Genomic DNA, 20,785 nt, shown 5'->3' on the forward strand with positions numbered 1-20,785 from the left:
AGGTGTGACATCCTAAAAGCAAAAAGGGAAAGTGCTTGTCATCCTGGTGGCAAATCAGGGGGAGCAGCCAACAATACATCATTCCACTTCTGCCCTGGATAGGTGTTAAAGACAGAAAAGATTCTCTAAGGACCAGAAGGAAGTGGATGAATTTCCAAGACCCTAGAGCAAGAAGGAAACTTATTTAGGTTTAACAACAAAAAGGTCCACACCCAACAAAAACTAAGGCAGTATTGAGGAACAGGCTGCTCTTTGTATTAAGTAATCACAATTTAGAGAACTGGTTGATGGTTGGGGAGGAGTTAAGAGTCCTTTTAAAGAGTCTCTTCCCTTAAAATGCCATGTAGTTGACAACAATGATTTCAAAATACTATAAACATGAAAAAGAAAAGCAAAGTTAACTCATTTTCTGAGGATCTGTTATATGTCAGGGACTGGGTTGGATACATTACATATTTGTTTCATGTAGTCTTTACCAAACATCTGTGAAATAGATATTATTTTGTAGAGAAAGAAATTGAGCTTATACAGCTTGATTGATTCTGTTTCCTTTTCTTATTCTTCTATTTTGTTTTAATAATAATTATAGTTATGAAAAAATTAAACAATTCATGGAAAAATCTCAACTAACATAAAAAAAAAGACAGTCAATAAACACCAGTACAGAGGAGATAAAGACGTCTCAATTATCTAACAACGATTTTAAAGCAGGTATCAATACAATGATCCAACAAGTAATTACAAACACTATAGAGACAAATAAAAAATTGTGTCTCAGCAAAGAAAGATATAGAGCCAAGTGGAAACGTTAGAACTGAAAAATAGCCAAAATCGAACTCACTGATGGGATCGATAGAAATTATCCAATCTGAAAAAAAAGAAAGATAATAGAGTGAAAAAAAAAGAAAACACATGGAACCTCAGGGACATGACGAATAGTTAAATAAGGTCTCATAACCATGCCATCAAACTCCCAGGAAGAGAGGAGTAAGAGTGGAAAGATAAATTAGCTAATAAATTCAAGAAGCTGAGCAAACTGCAAACAGGTTAAAGCAAAAGAAATCTAAACATAGATATATTATCATAAAGTTTCTGAAACTAAACACGCAGAAAGAAAGCTTGCAAGTACATTACCTACACAGGAACAGTGAATTTCTCTTCAGAAACTATGGAGGCCAGGGGATTCCTTTATGTTAAGGAAAAGATGATCAAGAGCCAATATTGTGTGTGCTTTTTAACACACACTTTTGATTTTTGATCATATTTCCTAAATCTGGGCCACAAAAAGTGAGAAAAGTGTATTCAAATCTCCCATATCTCCATTTATTTCATTTTGTTCAAGTTTCCAACATTTACATTCTGCATTATAATCATATAATCAATTGTAGATATATGAGCCTATATGCAATTCCAACAGGTATTCAGTCTCAGTTCTAATCTTAAATGAGTTCAGTGTTTGTCAGATTTGAGGAACATAATCAATAAGCTGGAACTGTGGCTGGCTCCTTATTTGGACTTCATTTTACTTAACCTGTCCATATCTAAAATGACAATGTTTCCTTATTCTAGGAAAGTATGGATTTTTATTCTGCTCACTGCTATATAATTCATATGTTTAGTCTTGTGTTGGGCATTTAATTTGAGAAAAAACAGCTGAAAGTCTCTTGCTTAAGAACTCAGTATTTAAAATCTAGGTACGAATTTGGAAAAAGTGTGACTTCACAGGCAATTTAAAAATCAACATTACTAAGATAAAATTTATACACAATAAATCATGCCTAATTTAAATATGAGTTTTGACAATGAAAATACATCGGTAACCACCCCCACAATTAGGATACAGAACATTTCCACTATCCCAAAATGTTTCTTAACTCTTTGCAGTCGGACAATATTTACTTTATTATTTTAAGGTACCCTAAATGAATTCTCTGAGAAATGGTCTGACATATGACAGAGCTTTTTATCTGTACCCACCAATTAAAAAATCAACATGTTTGTTTATATTTAATGAGGAAAAGAAAGAGAGAAAGAAAAAAAAAGGAAGAAAGAGAAAGAAAGGAAGAAAGAAAGATAGAAAGACAGGAAAGAAAGGAAGAAAGCCCTTATATACATATCCTCATGCTGCATACCCTAAGAACCTAAGAACATCCCTTTGCCCTCTTCTCCAGGAGGTGTAGGTCTATTCATCATTCAAGTCCCACTTACGCCACCTCCTCTGCAAAGCTCTAATGCTTCCTCTCCTCCTGTCCCTTCCCCAAACTAATCTCTTTGTTCCCTTATCTCAGTATTTGTTACACAGTTTATAAACAATTGTTAGTCCACTATGGAAAGGACCATGTCTTATGCATATATTACAAACCCAGCATCTGGTACACAGAGTAAATAGTATATTCTCAAAAATTAAATCTTAAGATTCAGGTAAACTATTACCTGCTTGGCAAAGCCCTTTCCAACTCAACGTCAACCCCTGAAAATACCAAAAAATTTAGTTAGGCAGTTGGGTATATTCTTCTAATCCACTGTTAAAACAATTAAATTGAACTATCATGTCAATTCAATTAAAAATTCATCATTTTGTCATCTCAAGCTTCTATTTAAAATTTTAATTCTGAATGTTAAACATTAATGCTCAAAAATACTGGTCAACTGCTTCAAAATATGACTATTTCTTTTAAAACAATGCACATGTTTATCCAGAGATAATTTAATTTGTGATATTTCTCTATTTTATAAACAATGCAGAATTAGTTTTGCACAACTACTGGAAACAAATTGTTTTTTTAAAACTACTTCTTAGTTTATTCCAAATAAATTTCACAACCCTAATTCACCACAATGACCTGTTTCATAAATGTCAACTCTCACTACCCAATAGCCACTAACATGTTAAGTGCTAGGGGAAAACAAACAAAAAAACCCTCCCCTGCCATAAAGCCCTAGAGAGAAAACTAGGCTCTTGGCTCATAATTTTTAATGATATGGATCCTTCTAGAAGATCATAATTTTTCAAAGATATTCTAGTAATTATTTTCACAGATGATAGCTTACATAGTTTTCTTCTATCTTGAATGAAAATTTCCAAAAACAAACATGAAGCTGAATTACTCATCTGTGTTCTATTTTCACCCTAAACATTTTTGGGAATGATTTTAAACAAAATTTCAGTAAAATTTTACCTGTATTATACTTCTGTATACTTTTCTAACAGCACTGTCTTTTTACATAACCAAGTTTAACACTTAAAATAAATAAAAATAGTATTAGTGCAAAGTAACAAATTATCACATTCCTCTCCACAGTTCAAGATGAAAAACAAAATAGCTTTACAATTACTGTAATGGGACTTCTCACATGAAGGTCCATTCTAGTATTTCCAATATAGTTTAAACTGATCTCCCTGCCTGAGCCTGTCCTATATACCAAGGCCAAATTAAACTCTTTGAATTAAATAACTCTTTCAATGTCAAAGTTTAGAGAAAACCCTTAATGACTTCCCATGTTAAAGAACAAAGTCACACCTGATCAGCCTGACACACAAGCCAGGTCAGGCCACCGGCTTTACCTGGGCCTCAGCCCCTACTGTGCCCTCCAGTCAGCTCCTGCTGTCGGGCCTTTCCCCGCACTCACCCTCTTCCTGGAGTGTCTTCCTGACTCCTGGATCCCACGGTAATCCAGTATCCTATTGAATTTGCAAACTACTTCAAATTTCTCCAAAAACTCTTCATCGACCAACTTGTTCCATATCTCCCTTGCTCATTAAGGTACTTCAGAATGGATTCTGCATATGCGTATTTCTATTTAAGTTAACACTATTCCACTGATTTGTTTATTTCAATAATAATTATAATACCTATTATAGGCCAAGGCATTTCAGGCACTGATGTTACAGCAGAGAACAACAATAACAAAAAAGATACCATCCCTGTTGTCAGACTGCTTGTATGTTATGAATATGAAATATTTGGGTATTCATTTATCACAAAACATCAAATTCCTGATTGCTGGCCAATTGGTTGTCTTTACTTTTTACTATTGTAAGTAATATTGTGAATCTAGCTCTAACAGTGGTTTTTTATTCCTTGAATTATTTACTTAGGGGTAATTCCTAAGAGTAGTAGTATTAAATCAATGGCCATAAATATGTTTATGGCTTTTGATATATATACTACCATACTACCTTCCAAATTAGCTGTACCAATGTGAAAAGCAATGCATAAGTACTTGATTCCTTATGGACTATTTTATTACAGTTATTCAATAAGTATGAAAAGGTGATTCACTACTGTTTTAATTACTCAGAAGGTTTAATGCCTTTTTTGACATTTGTTTACTCTATACCACCTTATGACCTAATGGGCATGACTTCATCAATGTACTTACTGGAACCTTACTGTTGTAAATATTTGTAAAATATTCATAGTAATTTTAGATAGTATTTAAAGTCATATTTGTTAATGTTTTCCATTTTGTAATTTTAATTTTTAATTTTTTGTTGGTTTTCTTTATATAGATGTGTTAAATTTTTTATAGTCAATTTTTTAGTTTTCTTTAGATTACTAGTCTTTTCAGAGTTTCACTAGTTATTCAATTTTAAAAAGTTAACTATACATCTGTATATAGACAAGTTCAACACTAATTTTTCTAAATGCTCTCAGGTCAACCCAAAATTTACTAAATAATTTTACCACTTGACAGACTTTCAGCTTGCTTATTATATGTTAAATTCCTAGCCATATTTTCTCAATTCTAAAGATAATTGTTTTCTTAAAATAACATTTTTAGGTTTCTGACACTAGAAGCATCAGAATTAATGTTCAAAAAACCACCAGTAGCCAAGCAAAAGAATAAGTTGTGATGCATGTTACTGCGTGCCCATGTTTAAACCTGTGAGAAATACCTTCCCATAGAAGGTATCAGTTTATCCAACTAAGACCACAGCTGAGTTAATTAAGTTCATAGTTAAACTCACTTGCAGATTAATTTTAAATGAAATCTAAAAGCCTGACTGTTGCTTGAAAATGTTTTCAGAAAGGCTAAGGAGCTGCCAAAATAGCTCAGTTGGGAGAGTGTTAGACTGAAGAAAGGCTGAACTATGATAAAGCACTGAAATAAAAAGGTATTGTGATACAAAAGTTGTCTGTTGTAAGACAAGCAGGGAAAATTCAAGGCAGTAGAAAATGTCCAGCCCCTCAAAATGTATCATAGAATTTTCAGAGCTGGGAGATACTGATGTGACTGATTACTATTTTACAAAATACAGTCACCTACGTGCTGGGTATCAATCTATTAAAAGTTTCCAGCTGACTCAAAAAGAAAGTTATTTAATATACAGCTTATCTACAGAAAAACTGAAAATATGAGGTTAGCCCAAAAAGAAAGGCAAGTTAAATTTCAAACATTTCCCATATGACTCAAAACCATACCAACATCGTAATGTGTAAAGAGACCAAAGAAAGTAAGCACAGGTGAGAAAAATCAGCATGTCAGAAAGTGAAAAACAACTGGACTCAATCTTATATTATGATTCCGAAGAAGATGGATGGTATAGAAAGTATGTGGGTAAATGTAGGCTTCTGTCAGTTAATTTCTAAGGATTTTAAAAATAAATGTAATGTTTCTTTTTTCTTAAAAATACATTAACAGTATATATCACAATTGTCTTAGAGTTGAGAAAAGGTACTGTATGTATGTATGTATGTATGTATGTGTGGATGTATTTACCTACATCTATTCAATTATTTATTCACTCATTCACTTCTGAATAGAGGAAAGCAAGAGCAGAGAAGCAGGAACAAAACTAAGGACATAATGCATAAAGATCAAACTAAGATCATAAAGATCACTGTGATACAGAAAAATACATAATGAATAAAGTAAATACAACCCAGGTGAAAAATAACAACCAGTTAGGTAACTAGCAAACAACATAATGCAAAAACCTGAAAAAATTAAAGATAATAGCAAACAGAAATCGCTGAGAAAAAGTAAATAAAAATGGGTCTTAATTGAGTTAAAAGAAAGAATATTAAGAACTTATTAAAACTATGTGGTATCTGACCAAGATTCAGAATACCATAATTCTTGATCAACCAACCACCCTACCATTGTAATAAGTACCAGAGTGTAGAAGTGAGGAGGAATATACACCAGGCAAAACTGCCTCTTTATAATCTTCAAAGGATTTTGACCACAGGCAAGTAGAGACTCTTCTGCCTCAATTACAGGTAAGCCTAACATGTGAAACACTGAGAACAAGCCAAATGGTTTCTTGGCCTCTTTTACTTATACCCACATCTTAACCCACAGAAAACAAAGAAAAGATGAATCAAATATTCAATATTTCCTCAAAGAGCCATGATAAAGTAACAGGGATCCAATTCATCTTCCCAGCTTATAGAACCAGAAAACTGGATAAAATAAAAAAGTTTTCAGATATTGGACAACAGTCAAAGCAAGAGAGATATCCCTTTTTCTCAGGGAAGAAAATGAGGTGAGGCGGACAACTGCTCCACCTCACACCTTTGAAGGAGTTTCCAGTGTGCAATGTAGAGAAGGGAGCACTTAACAGGTGGCATCTCAGAATTGAGGAAACAGACTCAATTCAGGGAGGCCAATGCAGCCAGAATTTGTAGAAAAGCAAATCAGAGAGAGGGAACTACATATAGTGACAGGGCTCTGGAGGTCTATAGAGATGTTCTTCCAAGTCATTGGCAAGTCCTGACCTGTCATGTGTTGAGATGAAATTCCCTAAGGGTGGGGAAAGGACCACTGAAAAGTGAAGAGGCCAAAGGAGTACTGAAACTCAAACATGGTTAGGAATAGTTTGTATTCCTATCAGGTAGAGTGAACACCTAGCGACACATGAGACATTCAATAAGCTCCTCAGGAGATTTCAATTCTAAATCAGCTCGAGGGAAAAAGGATGCTCTGGACCAACCCCTAACACAGCTTCCTCAAAACAAAACAAGTCTTAAAAAAAAAATCCAAGTGATTTCAATTATTTTAACTGCATGCCACAGCTGGGACCAACATAATTTAGAGAAATACAACAAAATCCAGCACCCAAAAACATAAAATTCACAATGTCTATGACATCCAATGAAAATTTACCAGGCAAATACATTAAAAGGAAAATATGACCTATAACCAGGAGAATAACAGATCAACAGAAATAGATACAAAACTGACAGACAAAGATGTTAAAAGCTACTGTAAATATGCTCAATATGCTCAAGAAGGTAGAAAAAGACATGGACGTGTTGGGGGGAGAAATGTAAGATTTCTGTATGGCCCAAATGGAATTTCTAGAAATGAAAAATACACTGGGTGGGATTAACAGCAGATTGAACAATTAATATGAAAACACAGCAACAGAAAATACCAGAACAAAGCAGAAAGGAAAAAATACAAAAAAAAAAAAAAAAAGAAAGAAAAGAAAAATACAAAAAAAGAAAGATAACACCAATGATTTGCAGTAATATATCAAACAATCTAATATACATGTAATTAGGATCCAAAAACTAAAAAAACGATGATAGGAAAATTATTTGGAGAAATAATGGGCAAAATTTTTTTAAACTGTAACTCACAGATCCAAGAAGCTCAAAAAAATCTGAGGATAAAGAAAACCACATCTACAAATATAAATATCATAATCAAATTGTTGAAAACTAGTGATTAAAAAAAATGTTAAAAGTTCCCGAGGTGGGAAAAGACCCATAATATACAGAAAGACAGCCTTCTCATCAGAAACCACGTTAATAAAAAGTCAATGGCGTTACACTGCTAGGTACCAGAAGGAAAAAAACTGTCAGCCTAAAATTCTATATCCACTTAAAATATATTTCAAGATGAACATGGAAATGTTTTTAGACAAAGGTAGAGAAAAATCCATTACAAGAAGACATGCACTTTAAGAGATGTTCTTTAGGCATAAGAAAAAGAGTATCATATCAAAATCTGGATCTATACAAAGGAATGCAGAGCAGTAGTAACAGTAAATACATTAATAGATATAAAAGACATCTTTGTCTAAGTTTTTAATTTCTGTCTTATTTTCAAGAAAAATCTGATGTGCTTACAATAGAAACTAAAAAAGTAACCCCTCCACAAAAGAATCTAACTTTTACGAAGTAACCATTGTTAGGATATTTACACTGATTTGCTAACATTACTAGGGCCTATTTCCATCTTTTTATAATCTCTAGAACAACTTCTTACCAAGGAATCACATGCTCCTTGAAAGCTAGAAGAACTCACTGAAAAAATGATCTGGCCCCAGAACTAATTTGCAGAGAAAATTCCTAGAAATTTCTTCCATCGTTTTTGATTTACCCAGATTTTCCCCTTCTGAAAGCAGTATGGGTATCTACGGCCATACCATCCTGAAAGCGCCTGATGTTGTCTGATCTCGGAAGCTAAAAGCAGTATGTGTGTTTCACAATTCATTTTAGAGACATTTCCAATATTGGCTTATAGTTAATAAATAGAACTTTCTCACAACTTTTTTAAAAAATCTCTATTTTTTAATCTCCTTTATCCTTTCTTTCTTTCTTTGGTTTTCTATCTTTTCCATGATAAAATTAGTCAGATATTTGTTTACCTTGTTTGTTTTTTAACCATCAGAAACAGCTCTTAGATTTTTCAATTTTACAGTTTTTCCTTTTCAACTCATTTGTTTCTGCTTTTTTCTTATTTACATCCTCCCTCTCGCCTAAGCATTTGTTAGTTTTATTTGCTTGTTTATTTTATTAAATTCTGAGGTTGAGTATATTTATTTCCTTTTTTAAGTCAATTTACTTCTGAGTACAGTATTAGTCTTAGACTGAATCTCATTTCAGTTTTCTAAAGAATCAGTTATATATTTGATCTCCTTTTTGACTCATTATTTAAGGTTTTTCTACTTAATCTTACATATTACAGTTTCTAGAGCATCCAGGTGCATCTTGGAAAGTACAGCAGCACCCCTTATTCACAGGTGGTACATTCCAAGACCCCAGTGGATGCCTGAATAGTACCAAATCCTATAAAGCATACCTGAGACATATAGCGGGTTCAGTTCCAGACCACTGCAAGAAAGCAAATATTGCAATAAAGCAAGTCATATGCATTTTTTGGCTTCCCAGTGCATATAAAAGTGATGTTTATACTACACTGTAGTCTATTAAGTTATAATAGTATTGGGTCTAAAAATAATTCCTATACTTAGTTTAAAAAACTTTATTGCTAAAAAACACTAATCATCATGTGAGCCTTTAGGGAGTTGTAATCAATTTGCTGGAGGAGGGTCTTGCCTCGATGCTGATGGCTGCTGACTGATCAGAGTGGTATTTACTGAAGGTCGAGGTGGCTGTGGCAGTATCCTAATACAAAACAACAATGAAATCTGCTGCATCAATTGTTTATTCTTTTCATGAGTGATTTCTCTGTAACATACAATGCTATTTCATAGCATTTTACCCACAGCAGAACTTCTTTAAAAAGTGGATTCAATCTTCTCAAACCTTGAAGTTGCTTTATCAACTAAGCTTATGTCATATTCTAAATGTTTTGGTATCATTTCAATAATCTTCACAGCATCTTCACCAGGAGTGGATTCCAATTCAAGAAACCACTTTCTTTGCTCATCCACAAGAAGCAACTCCTTATCTGATAAAGTTTGTTTCATGAGATTGCAGTAATTCAGTCAAATCTTCAGGCTTCTACTTCTAGTTCTAGTTCAACTGCTATTTCTGCCAAATCTGCAATTACTTCCTCCAGTGAAGTCTCGAACCCGTCAAAGTCATCCATGAGGGCTGGAATCAACTTCTTACAAACTCCTGTCAACGTTGATATTCTGACCTCTTCCCATGAATCACAAATGTTCCTGATGGCATCTAGGATGGTGAATCCTTCCCGGAAGGTTTTCAATTTACTTTGATCAGATCCATCAGAGGAATCACCATCTAAGGCAGACACAGCCTTATCAAACGTATTTCTTAAATGGTAAGATTCAAAAGTAAAAATGACACTTTGATCCATGGGCTGCAGGAGAAATGTGTTAGCAGGCATGAAAACACATTAACGTTGTACACCTCTGTTAGGGCTGTTGGGTAACCAGGTACATTTTCAGTGAGCAGTAATATTTTGAAAGAAATCTTTTTTTTCTGAACAATAGGTCTCAACTGTGGGCTTAATATATTCAGTGAACCAGGTTGTAAACAGAGGTGATGTCATACAGGCTTTGTTGTTCCATTTACAGAGCACAGGCAGAATAGATTTAGTATAATTCTTAAGGGATCTAGGATTTTCAGAATGGAAAATGAGCACTGGCTTCAACTTAAAGTCACCAGCTGCATTAGCCACTAAAAAGAGAGTCAGCCTGTCCTTTGAAGCTTTGATACTAGGCATTGATATCTCTAGCTATAAAAGTCCTAAATGGAAACCTCTCCCAATATAAAGCTACCTAGTCTATATTTAAAAATCTGTTGTTTAGCGTAGCTAGATCTTCTGGATAACTTGCTGCAGCATCTACATCAGCACTTGCTTCATCTTGCACTTTTATGTTATGAAGACTGCTTCTTTCCTTAAATCGCATGACAAACCTCTGCTAGCTTCAAACGTTTCTTTTGCAGCCTCTTCACTTCTCTCAGTTTCCACAGAATCGCTCTTCATTAGGCTTTGATTTAAAGGAATGTTGTGGTTGGTTTAATTTTCTATCCAGGCCACTAAAACTTTCTCCATATCAGCAATAAGGTTACTTTGCTTTCTTATCATTCATATGTTCACAGAGTCGTACTTTCAATTTCTTTCAATAACTTTTCCTTTGCATTGACAATTTGGCCTCAGCTTTTGACATGCTTTCCTCACTAAGTATAATCATTTCTAGCTTCTGATTTAAAGTGAGAGATGTGTGACTCTTCCTTTCACTTGAACACTTAGAGGCCACTGTAGGGTTATTAACTGGCCCAATTTCAACATTTTTCTGTCTCACCCTAGAAGAGGAAGAGAGGCAAGGAAATGACTGGTTGGTGGAACAGTTAGAACACAAACATTTACCTGTTAGGTTTGCTGTCTAATAGAGTTGCAGTTCATGGTGCCCCAAAACAATTACAGTGATAATACCGAAGATCATTCACCACCAATCACCATAAGAAGTGTAATAGTAATGAAAAAGTTTGAAATATTGTGAAAATTGCCAAAATATGACACGAAGACACAAAGTGAACAAATGCTATTCGAAAAGACCACTGATAGACTTGCTCGATGCAGAGTTGTCAAAAACGTTCAATTTGAAAAAAAAAAAACCCAACCCTGCAATATCCATAAAGCATAAAATAAAACACGCCTCTATATACTATGTTTTTTCCTATATACCTCTATGATGAAGTTTAATTTATAAATTAGGCACAGTAAGAGATTAACAACAACCAATAACAAAACAGAATTATAACAATATACACTGTAATAAAAGTTACGTGAATGTGGCCCTTCTCTCTCTCAAAAAAAACCTTACTGTACAATACGCACCCTTATTCTTGTGATGATGTGAGACAATACTATGCCTCTGTGATCAGATGAAGTGAGGCGGGTATGCTGGTCCAAGGGATGATTCACGTCCCAGGCGGGATGAAAGAGGGCAGTATAAGAGTTCATCTCCCTGCCCAGGAAAGCATGCAGTTTAAAACTTATGAAGTGTTTATGTCTGGAATTTTCCATTTAATATTTCTGGACCAGACTTGACCAAGGTAACTGAAACTGCAGAAAGCCAAACCGTGGGTAAGAGGGGACTAGTGTATTTCATCTTTTCACCCAAAGCTTTCATGATAAAGAAAGGAGTGTGAGTCTCTGTCATACACATGCATTTCATTATTCAAAAATATATTTTATCTCTTACCAATAAACTAAAATCTATAAAAACAAACCCTTTTTTTAACTCAAATAATTGGTTATTCAATTTCAATAGTTATGCCACTCAATAATTATAACTGTCACTTAGAAAATGAATAAACTCTTGGGCCTCTACAATTTTCATTTTCCAACTAATTTAGTATCATTTTCAAAAACACCATTAAAGATATGTTTTTTAAAAAAGTGCTTCAGTTTATTGCTATACAAATAACAGGTAAATCTGAGTTGGAGGGAAGAGATTGGTGAAGTACAAGAAAAATAGCACAACTTTTAACCAGCCACACCAGGTCCTCAGCTGGCCACCTTCCATACCCTTCAGGAAAAGAAAGTCTCTAATTGTAACCCATCTCTTTCTCCTAAGCATGAAACCAAAAATTGTCCTTCTTATTAGAGCCTGTGTGCCGCCTTTCATGAAGCTTAGCTAACTTAATATGTCACAACGTACTTTGTAGCTGGTCAAAAAAAAAAACCCCATAGAGTTGGGACAAGTCACATTTTCCCTAAATTGTTCCCACCGCACCCCTTAATAGGCAAGTATTGTTTTGGCAACCAACTCTGTCAATAATCTTTCTCAAACTCAGAGACTATTATAAAAAAAGTTCCTTACAGAGAACACAGAGATTACTCATTAAACCACCATAAGACATTATCAACAGATTTTCCCACCTGACCCAGCCTTAGGACTTAAAGTGACTAAGCTGTACTTGTTCCTCTACATTTTAAAAATTAATTGTAAAAAAAGAACAACTTTTAAACAAAACTATGAAATAGGTATCTCTTAAACCAAAAGACATATTTACTAGATACATATTATGTGCTAAACAGTGTACTAAAGGCCTTGCCTAATTTTATTTCATGTAACCTATGTACATGGTGGGAAGTAATTATATAACAGGTGTGGGGGTTGGGGAAAGGAAGGAGTAATTTTATCTAAAAAAAAGAAGGAGTAATTTTATCTAAGAGTCATAAAGAAATTCAGCAAATAGGACCAATAAAATCAACAAGTAATTCAAAGTAAAATGAGCCATGAATAGGCTGCTTGCAGATCAGGAGATACATACAATTTTTAAAAAACACTTGAAGCTGTTGAAATGCACTTTATTCTTTTGTTTCTGGATACACATTAAGTTAATTCTTAGTTTCTTAGTGAGTACCTTGTATTTTAAAGGAGTAAACTCAAATGGACTTTGGATTACCTAAGTATTAAGACAACTTCTAAAATCAAAATTACAAATGAAAACTGGTATTTAAAAGTTTAACTTCCAGCCAGTACATTAAGAAAAGCAAAAGAAATAAAAGTTGTAAGGATTAAAGTGGAGGGATTAAAAATAAAAAGTTTTAAGGAAGATTCAAAACCTAGAGAACACAAGCTCGAGGGCTAGAATGCCTGAACTCAAAACCCAGGTCTATCATACACCAGCTACGTAACCTTGGACAAGTGTCTCTGGTGCTCTTTAGAGGACCTAATGTTTAATATGTGCACATGCTTAGAACAGAGCCTTGTAAATAGTAAGCACTATATAGTAAATCTATCCTCAATAGGCAGTAGGTCTTTCTATATACAAACCCAACAGACTCAAGAAATTACTAGAAATAACTCAGCAGGTTGCTAAAGAAATATAATTCAATTGTATTCTTACAAGTCAACAGAGAAAATGTAAATTTCTGGACCTCTTTCTTATGGAAATTTTCAAAACAGCTTAGAGAATGATAAGAATTACAGCACCACCCCAACCCCCAATACCACAGTGCCTGACTTAAACAGTTATCAACTCATGGTCAATCTTGTTTCATCCCCCTCCCCACTGCCTTCCCTCTATCCTATAAAATCAGGAAGCAGATCCCAGACATATCCTTGCAGCCATCAACATTTCAATATGTATTTCTAAAAGATGTCTTTTTAAATTAACTATATACTGCTATCACATATAAAAATTAACAATAATTTCTTAATATCAAATATCCAGTCAGTGTTCAAATTTCCCTAATTATTTCATAAATATTTATTAAAATCTAAACCCAAGTAAAGTCTTCAAACATTACTAGTAATCTCAAATTTCCTCCTTCATATCTCTCTTTTTGTTACCTTCAACTTATTTGAAAAAAACAAGTTGTATTGTGTGTCCTAAGGACTTCCCAAAACCTACACTTCGCTGACTGCATCCCCCATGGTATCATTTCATTTGTTTCCCTGTCTTCTATGTTTCCTGTAAACGGGTAGTAGAACTAGAGGCTTGATCTGATTCAGGTTCAAGTTCAATGTTTTGTTAAGAATACTTCGTAAGTAGTGTGCATTTTCACTAAGGAAAATCTAATTTCTGGTTGTCTTTCTGTGACATTACCAACCACCGATCTTTGCTTAGGTCAAGGAATTCAATACAAAACAGTAATGTTCAATTTATCACTCCCTCTTCATTTGTTAACTAGAATACTCCTGAGCAAAAGAAACTTCCTCTCCTCAATTGTTTGGTTACCTTCACACATAGTTGGTTCCTCAGCAACACTCCAAAGAAAACTAATGAGGATTTTTTTTAAAGTATGAACTCACAGACTAAAACATAAGTGATGTGATGGATTATATTGTATTTATACTTCCTGATGCTCATCTTTGGCCAGCCAGAGTCCATTCCATTAAGTACCTTAGTTGTCTTGCCATGCCCTATTAGTGCTTGATAACTTTCTTGCAAGATGTTCAAAGTCCCAGAAACAGAATAAACTTTAGCCATAAGTCATTTTCCTATTCAGCTAGTTTCCTTACTCTTTACTTCTACTAAATTAAAAATTCCTCATTCTTAATTATAACTTAGCTATGTTATCCACTCAAGATTTTTTAATTAAATATGCACCCAGAAATTACAGCAATATTTCTTACTGAAGTTTACTTTCAGCGTTTCATTGACTGCCCCCAGAAAACATATCTCACTTAAAACTCAAAGTTAAATGCTTCAATTTGAAAGACTAAATCAAAAAAGATTCCTAATCTATTCTCTGCTGGTATTCTGGCTATGGAAAGTATTTCCTTGTGTTCTATTTCAAAATTTGTACATGGATTTTAAACATGAACAATAAAAATTCTTTGTTTTTTCTTTGATAAATTACTAAAGTCATCAGGGTGAGGAAATAATCAAACTATTAGAGGCTTAATTATTTTGTACCATAATTCAGACTTTTTATAAAATTCTCATACTTCATCCTTAACATTAAAACTTATCATAAAAACATGATACTGTGAATATGAATTTACAAGTTCTTACTATCTGAAATACTAAATGTATTTGCTAAGTTATACCCCCGTGAAATCAGAGAAATGGCATTATCAATAAAAATAATTATTTATTTTACTAAAAAACTAACAAATACATCAAGCTCTGTCACACTACACAGGTAGCACACATCATTGTGGAAAGGCAGGATTCTATACTTGGTGACCATTTCTTCACAATATTCCGAAAAAGAAAACCATCGCTTTAGTGGCCAAAATTGCTCACTTCCACAATTTTTAGTTTTCTTCAATGTTAAACCACAATTAGAAATCACATTATCGAATGCCAGTTCTTCTTTCTGACAAAAGAGGGATATGAATTAATATCCTGGTGCAATTTCTACTATAAAAACCAAGTGCACCTTTCCTGCAGCTAAAGTAGCCGGGCTGTGATCAGAGGAACCAATGCAACTTCTCCAGGCAAAAATGGCTTTAAAAAACCAGACCAACCACTACCAACACCAAAAGCGGAGCAATGACAAAATACTCTCCTAAGAGTGGTAACAGTAGCACATCAGTATGAACTGCTGGTATGTCCTCTGCACATCAGAGCTTTCCTCCAACTGAAAAGCAAAAATTCTGCTAGCATGCACACATGACAGTAATTCCTTTTCCAGATGGTAAACCTTTGATAAGGGATTTTTGCCAAAAGCTCATTTTACTTTCTCTCCAAGCACAATATTTGTCATTAACTTAGAAACTGGTTTTACAAGCTTCTGAGTAGTAGTGTGAGTTGACCTGTTTTTTGCTATAAGAAGAATAACGGTAACTGATAACTTCAGTAGTGTGGTCTTCTCTGTCTTGGAGCAACATTCTTTAATTTCACACTGAAAACCATTATGTTATATAATTTTATATCCTTATTTCATTTTTCATCACAAATCTAAAAGGTAATTATTACAGAAAAAGAAACTAACACAGAAATACAAGGGGGATCCAAAAAACTCGGAATTTATTTATTAAAAATTATGTATTTATTCTGACATGTTTAAACTTCAGTCACCCTCAAAGTACTCTCCATTTGATGCAATACACCTACCAAGATGTCTTTCCCACTGCTCGAAACAGTTTTTGAACTCGTGAATTTGATGCCTTTTAGTGCTTGTGCCATTTTTTGTCTCAACTCTTCCACATGGGCAAAACATTTTTCTTTGATAACTTTTTTCATTGGGGAAACAATACAAGGGGAGGTATGAGGGTCATGCCGTTCTTAGTCAAAAACTGCTGAACACTCATCACGATGTGGGCAGGTGTGCTCGTAAATCACCCATCATGAAATGGGCAAACACACTGAAAGAATCTTCAGAAAAACGGAAGCTGAACACAGCCTCTCACAACACCACCAGCTGGTACACCCATACAGATGGGTTCCTTGAACACTCCCTAGTGAGAGATTCCTGTACTACAAGGGGCCCACACTCCAGAAGGTAATTCAGGGGGTTTTGGGAGGTCCCCCCTCATATTAATTCAATTCCCCAAGGTAGCATAAAAATAGAAGAACCAAAGCTTGTGCTCTTTCTATCATACCACAGAGACAACTCTAACAAGGAAATATGCCTATCTCCTTGTTATATCTTGTTCAAATTTGTTTTCAAATGTTTTCTTGAGTCTGAATAAAATATTTCTAAAAGGTACCATTTTAACTAAATGTAAAGTGTATTCTAAGACATAACATTACAAATGTTTTCAGGCCTTAACTTATGTACTGATTTTTTGTTTCAATCTCCCTCCCACTCCCACTAAAAAATATCCCACAATCACAAAATCTAAAGACCTCTCAAAAAATTACAAGAAAATATTGTCAAAATGTATTATATAAAATTCCTGAGCATGAATTTGTGAAATTCTCACTTTTTTTCATTTTCAAAAGGAAAAGTGAGAATATTAATAGGGATATCACTCTGTGAAAGCTGGAAATGAATGGGGAGATAGAAGAAACTGATAAATTCAAAATTCCTAATTAAAGATTTAAGCAACCTAATGTGGCTATGTGGCCGTTTTACAAATAGAATCGTAAATCATTAACAACAAAAACCAATTAACAAATTCAATTGATCAGAACTTCGTACTCTGTGATCTTAATTTCTGTTAAGATCTGAATATAGAACTTAACTATATTACTTAGAAAGGGATTCTAAATTCTGATTTTATGTGCTCATTTTCTGACTGTTTTTAAATGGTTTTCAGATGAGTGTATTTAACCTCCCTAGCCCCAGAGTAAACATTCTGAATGAAAGATGTCTTCAGCCTCATTTGTAATGAAGTTATAGAATAACTTATATTCTTCCACATTCTTTGCAAAGCTTAGACATCCTACCAATGATGTTAAAAGAAGGAAAGGTATTTTAAAAATTAAGGAAAATGGTTCTGATAAGACAAATTATGAAAGAAAGAAAGATATCTAAAAGGGAAACAGTTCTGATAATAAGACAAATTATATATTTAATCATTATTACCATTTGATTAAAAAATGGCACCAAGAAATTTTAGAAAAGTACCATACACATACATATACAAGCTGTTAAGGAAGTTTTAAAACTTCTCATCAAGGCAACTTAACTTTTTTTAATTTGCTATTTGATTGAGGTAACCTTTCTTTGACAAAAATTACTCAATTACACCACTCCCTTCTCAAAGGTAATCTTTTTTTTTAACTGAAGCAGACTTATAATTTTTCAATATCATGGATTTTTATTATTTTATAATTTACCCCTTTATATACTCTTCTTCCAAAACAGAATAAAATGAAATAATCCCAGTAATAAGTGATATACTTTTCTCATATTTTCATCTTCTCTATAGTCAAGCAAGATTAATTTATAAAGCTCTATAAAGCACGCAGAGAACCAAGCAACTTGGACCTATCCCCTAAAATAATTATCTCTGCATACCTTCCACATATTTGGAAAGATATAATTTTTTAAAATTTTTTTTACATGAACACTTAACTATACCCTGTTTGCAATTTATATGCATTTTAGAGAAATAGGAAGTACTGTGTTTGTTTTCCATTAATGTGATGTTTTCTTTGATTGTTTTCAATTATCTTAATGTAGTCTTTACAGTGGGGATCCACCCCATAATTTGGAAGTGTCACTTGGTTCTTTAATTACATATCTCACTTTTCTGGTCCAAGTGAAACTAATCCATCAACTCCTAAAGCAGAGGTGTCCAACCTTTTGGTGTCTCTGGGCCACACTGAAAGAAGAGTTGTTTTGGGCCACACATTAACTACACTGCAACATGTAATCATCAAAAAATCTCATAATGTTTTAAGTAAATTTACAATTTTTGTGTTGGGCTGCATTCACAGCCATCCTGGGCTGCATGTGGCCCACAGGTCGCAGGTTGGACACTCCTGTAAGGTCCTACAGGCTCAGTCTATGGGGAGTAAAAGTGTGACACTTTTTGGTGAATAGAGAACCCTTCACAACAAGTTTAGGAAAATGGGAGAGAAGGGTTTCCAAATAAAACTAAAGGACAATCACTAAGATCTCCTGTATCATGTGGCAGACTCTGTGAGAGTGCCAAATTCAGTTGCTTATCTCAAAGGGTCATGACATCAGTAAAATAATTATTAAATTGGCATGTATTTATTTTAATTCTTCTGACATAGTTTATCGAGTCTTGAGCTGCACTCAGTAATGAGGTCTGTCCAGAAAGTACCAAGCCATGTAATATGAAAAATAGAGGCATTTATCGAAGAAGATATGAGATAAAAAAACGGTTATGCATAGGACCATGATGCCTCAGTCCCTTCAAAGCAGACACCCTGGGACCTCACACAGTTCTCTCAACTGCAGCACGATGCTCCTTTTGCTCTGGTAGCAGAAACCACGTAACAAATTTTGCGAAGACACGTTTCATGCCAAGGTCCTGTGTCAAAATCTCAGACACAGTAGTTTTTAGAATCCCCAGATCAGCTTCTAGCTCTCTCACTGACAGTCACCGATCTTTGTTGACTCCAGCCCATACACGTTCAACATCCACAAGTGTTCTGCTTGTTGCAAGCCTTCCAGAATGTGGATCATTTTCAACAAATTCTCGAACATCTTTTAAGTGTTTGTGCCACACTTTTATTTGTGCTCCACTCATTGCATCGCCCCAGAAAGCCTTCGGATTCATCCGAATAGTTTACATGGAGAAATGTTCAAGCTTAACAAAAAATTTGATGCAGATTCATTGCTCTACTTGCTCAGTCACTTTGAATGTGATGGCCACACAGCACACTCAACACTGTTCAGTTGAGTGAGAGATGCTCACTCAACAGCGTCTACCACCCCCACTAACTAGTACAGTGAGGTGCTCATTGTTCACACATGTGCATCCCAGTCCACTCTCCTTGGCTGCCAGGTTACATCAATGTCATGCAAACTGTTTTCATTATATTAATGATAGCTGGACTTTTTCCAGACAGACCTCGTATACCTTAATTTCTTATAATGGACATACTTTCCTAATTAAGATTACCTCCTTTTAAAATCTGGATCTTTTCTCAGCTTTGGGCAGGGAGTATGCCAGGGGAGAGGGTGAACTCTTCTCCAAAAGCTAACCATTCTAACATAAAAATTTAAACTTGTGAAATCTATATATAGAAACCAACATTATAAAATGACTACCAAGAAGTCAAATTAAAAATAAATGTGCTTTGAATACCTTAGAAAGTAGAAATTCTAAACGTTGATGTCTTCATTTAGAAGCAAAAATTTCTACTGCATGATCTTGCCTGATGGTCCTTGATTTTATCATCAGAGTCGGTTCCAGTTACATTTCCATTAGTATGGATAGGTCTAAAGTGAGAGAAAGACAACATATTTAGTCTACTGAAAACATTACAGATTTTAGATAGTATGATACATCACTGTCTCCCTGTAAGCAAAGATTCTCATACAGATGATTTAGTTGTTAAAGAGATGCCAATTCCCATTCTTGTCCCTACTAAGGATTTTAAAAATAGAGAACCTGTTTGAAAAAATAATGATGGAAAACTTCAATAATTGGAGGAGAGAAAAAGTCTCACAAGTCCAGGAAGCATAGAGGCCCCATTCAAGAGGAATCCAATGAGGCCCACTCCAAGACACATCATCATTAAAATGGCGAATATCAAAAACAAACAGAGAATCCTAAAGGAAGCAAAGAGAAAGAGGTAGTAACATATAAAGGAGCCCTGATACGGCTAACAGCTGACTTCTCAACAGAAACACTGCAAGCCAGAAGGGAGTGGCAAGAAATATTCCAAGGAATGAAAAGCAAAGGTCCGCAACCAGGACTGCTCTACCCAGCAAAGCTCTCAATTAAAATGGAAGGCAAAATAAGGAGTTTCCCAGACAAAAGAAGGCTAAAAGAATACACCTCCACCAAACCAGCACTGCAAAACATACTATCACCTAGTAGATAGAGGCCAGGAAAGCTGCTTAAAAATCCTACAATGCACACAGGCTATTCCCTCCATTCCCAACAACAAAGAAAAATCCAGCCAAAAAAAACAACAATGCCAAGTTTGAGAAACCATTACTTAGGACAACCACTAAGGGGGGGGGGGGCGCGCAGGTGTGTGTGCGTGTGTACACATATATAGATAGAATAAGCTAAAATGTAAGATAAAATTAGATAAAATGGAATTATGGAAAT

General features: G+C 34.5%; 1 protein-coding gene and 1 pseudogene across 6 annotated transcripts in view; both read right to left on the reverse strand.

Annotated features, from left to right (window-relative positions):
• NCOA1 (nuclear receptor coactivator 1) overlaps nt 1-20,785 on the reverse strand; it is a 201,552-nt gene that overhangs the window by 133,250 nt on the left and 47,517 nt on the right. For all 6 annotated transcript variants that reach the window (XM_054569040.1, XM_054569013.1, XM_054569023.1 and 3 more), the window contains exon 2: nt 19,811-19,944. The gene's annotated coding sequence lies outside the window, so the exon portion shown is untranslated. The remainder of the gene's footprint in view (nt 1-19,810; nt 19,945-20,785) is intronic.
• Nucleotides 9,239-20,785, reverse strand: part of LOC129064601 (tigger transposable element-derived protein 1-like) — a 34,544-nt pseudogene continuing 22,997 nt past the window's right edge.

This window comes from Pteronotus mesoamericanus, unplaced genomic scaffold (assembly GCF_021234165.1).
Source record: "Pteronotus mesoamericanus isolate MK-2021 breed Mesoamerican mustached bat unplaced genomic scaffold, CSHL_Meso_final contig_101, whole genome shotgun sequence".
Classification (NCBI taxonomy): domain Eukaryota; kingdom Metazoa; phylum Chordata; class Mammalia; order Chiroptera; family Mormoopidae; genus Pteronotus; species Pteronotus mesoamericanus.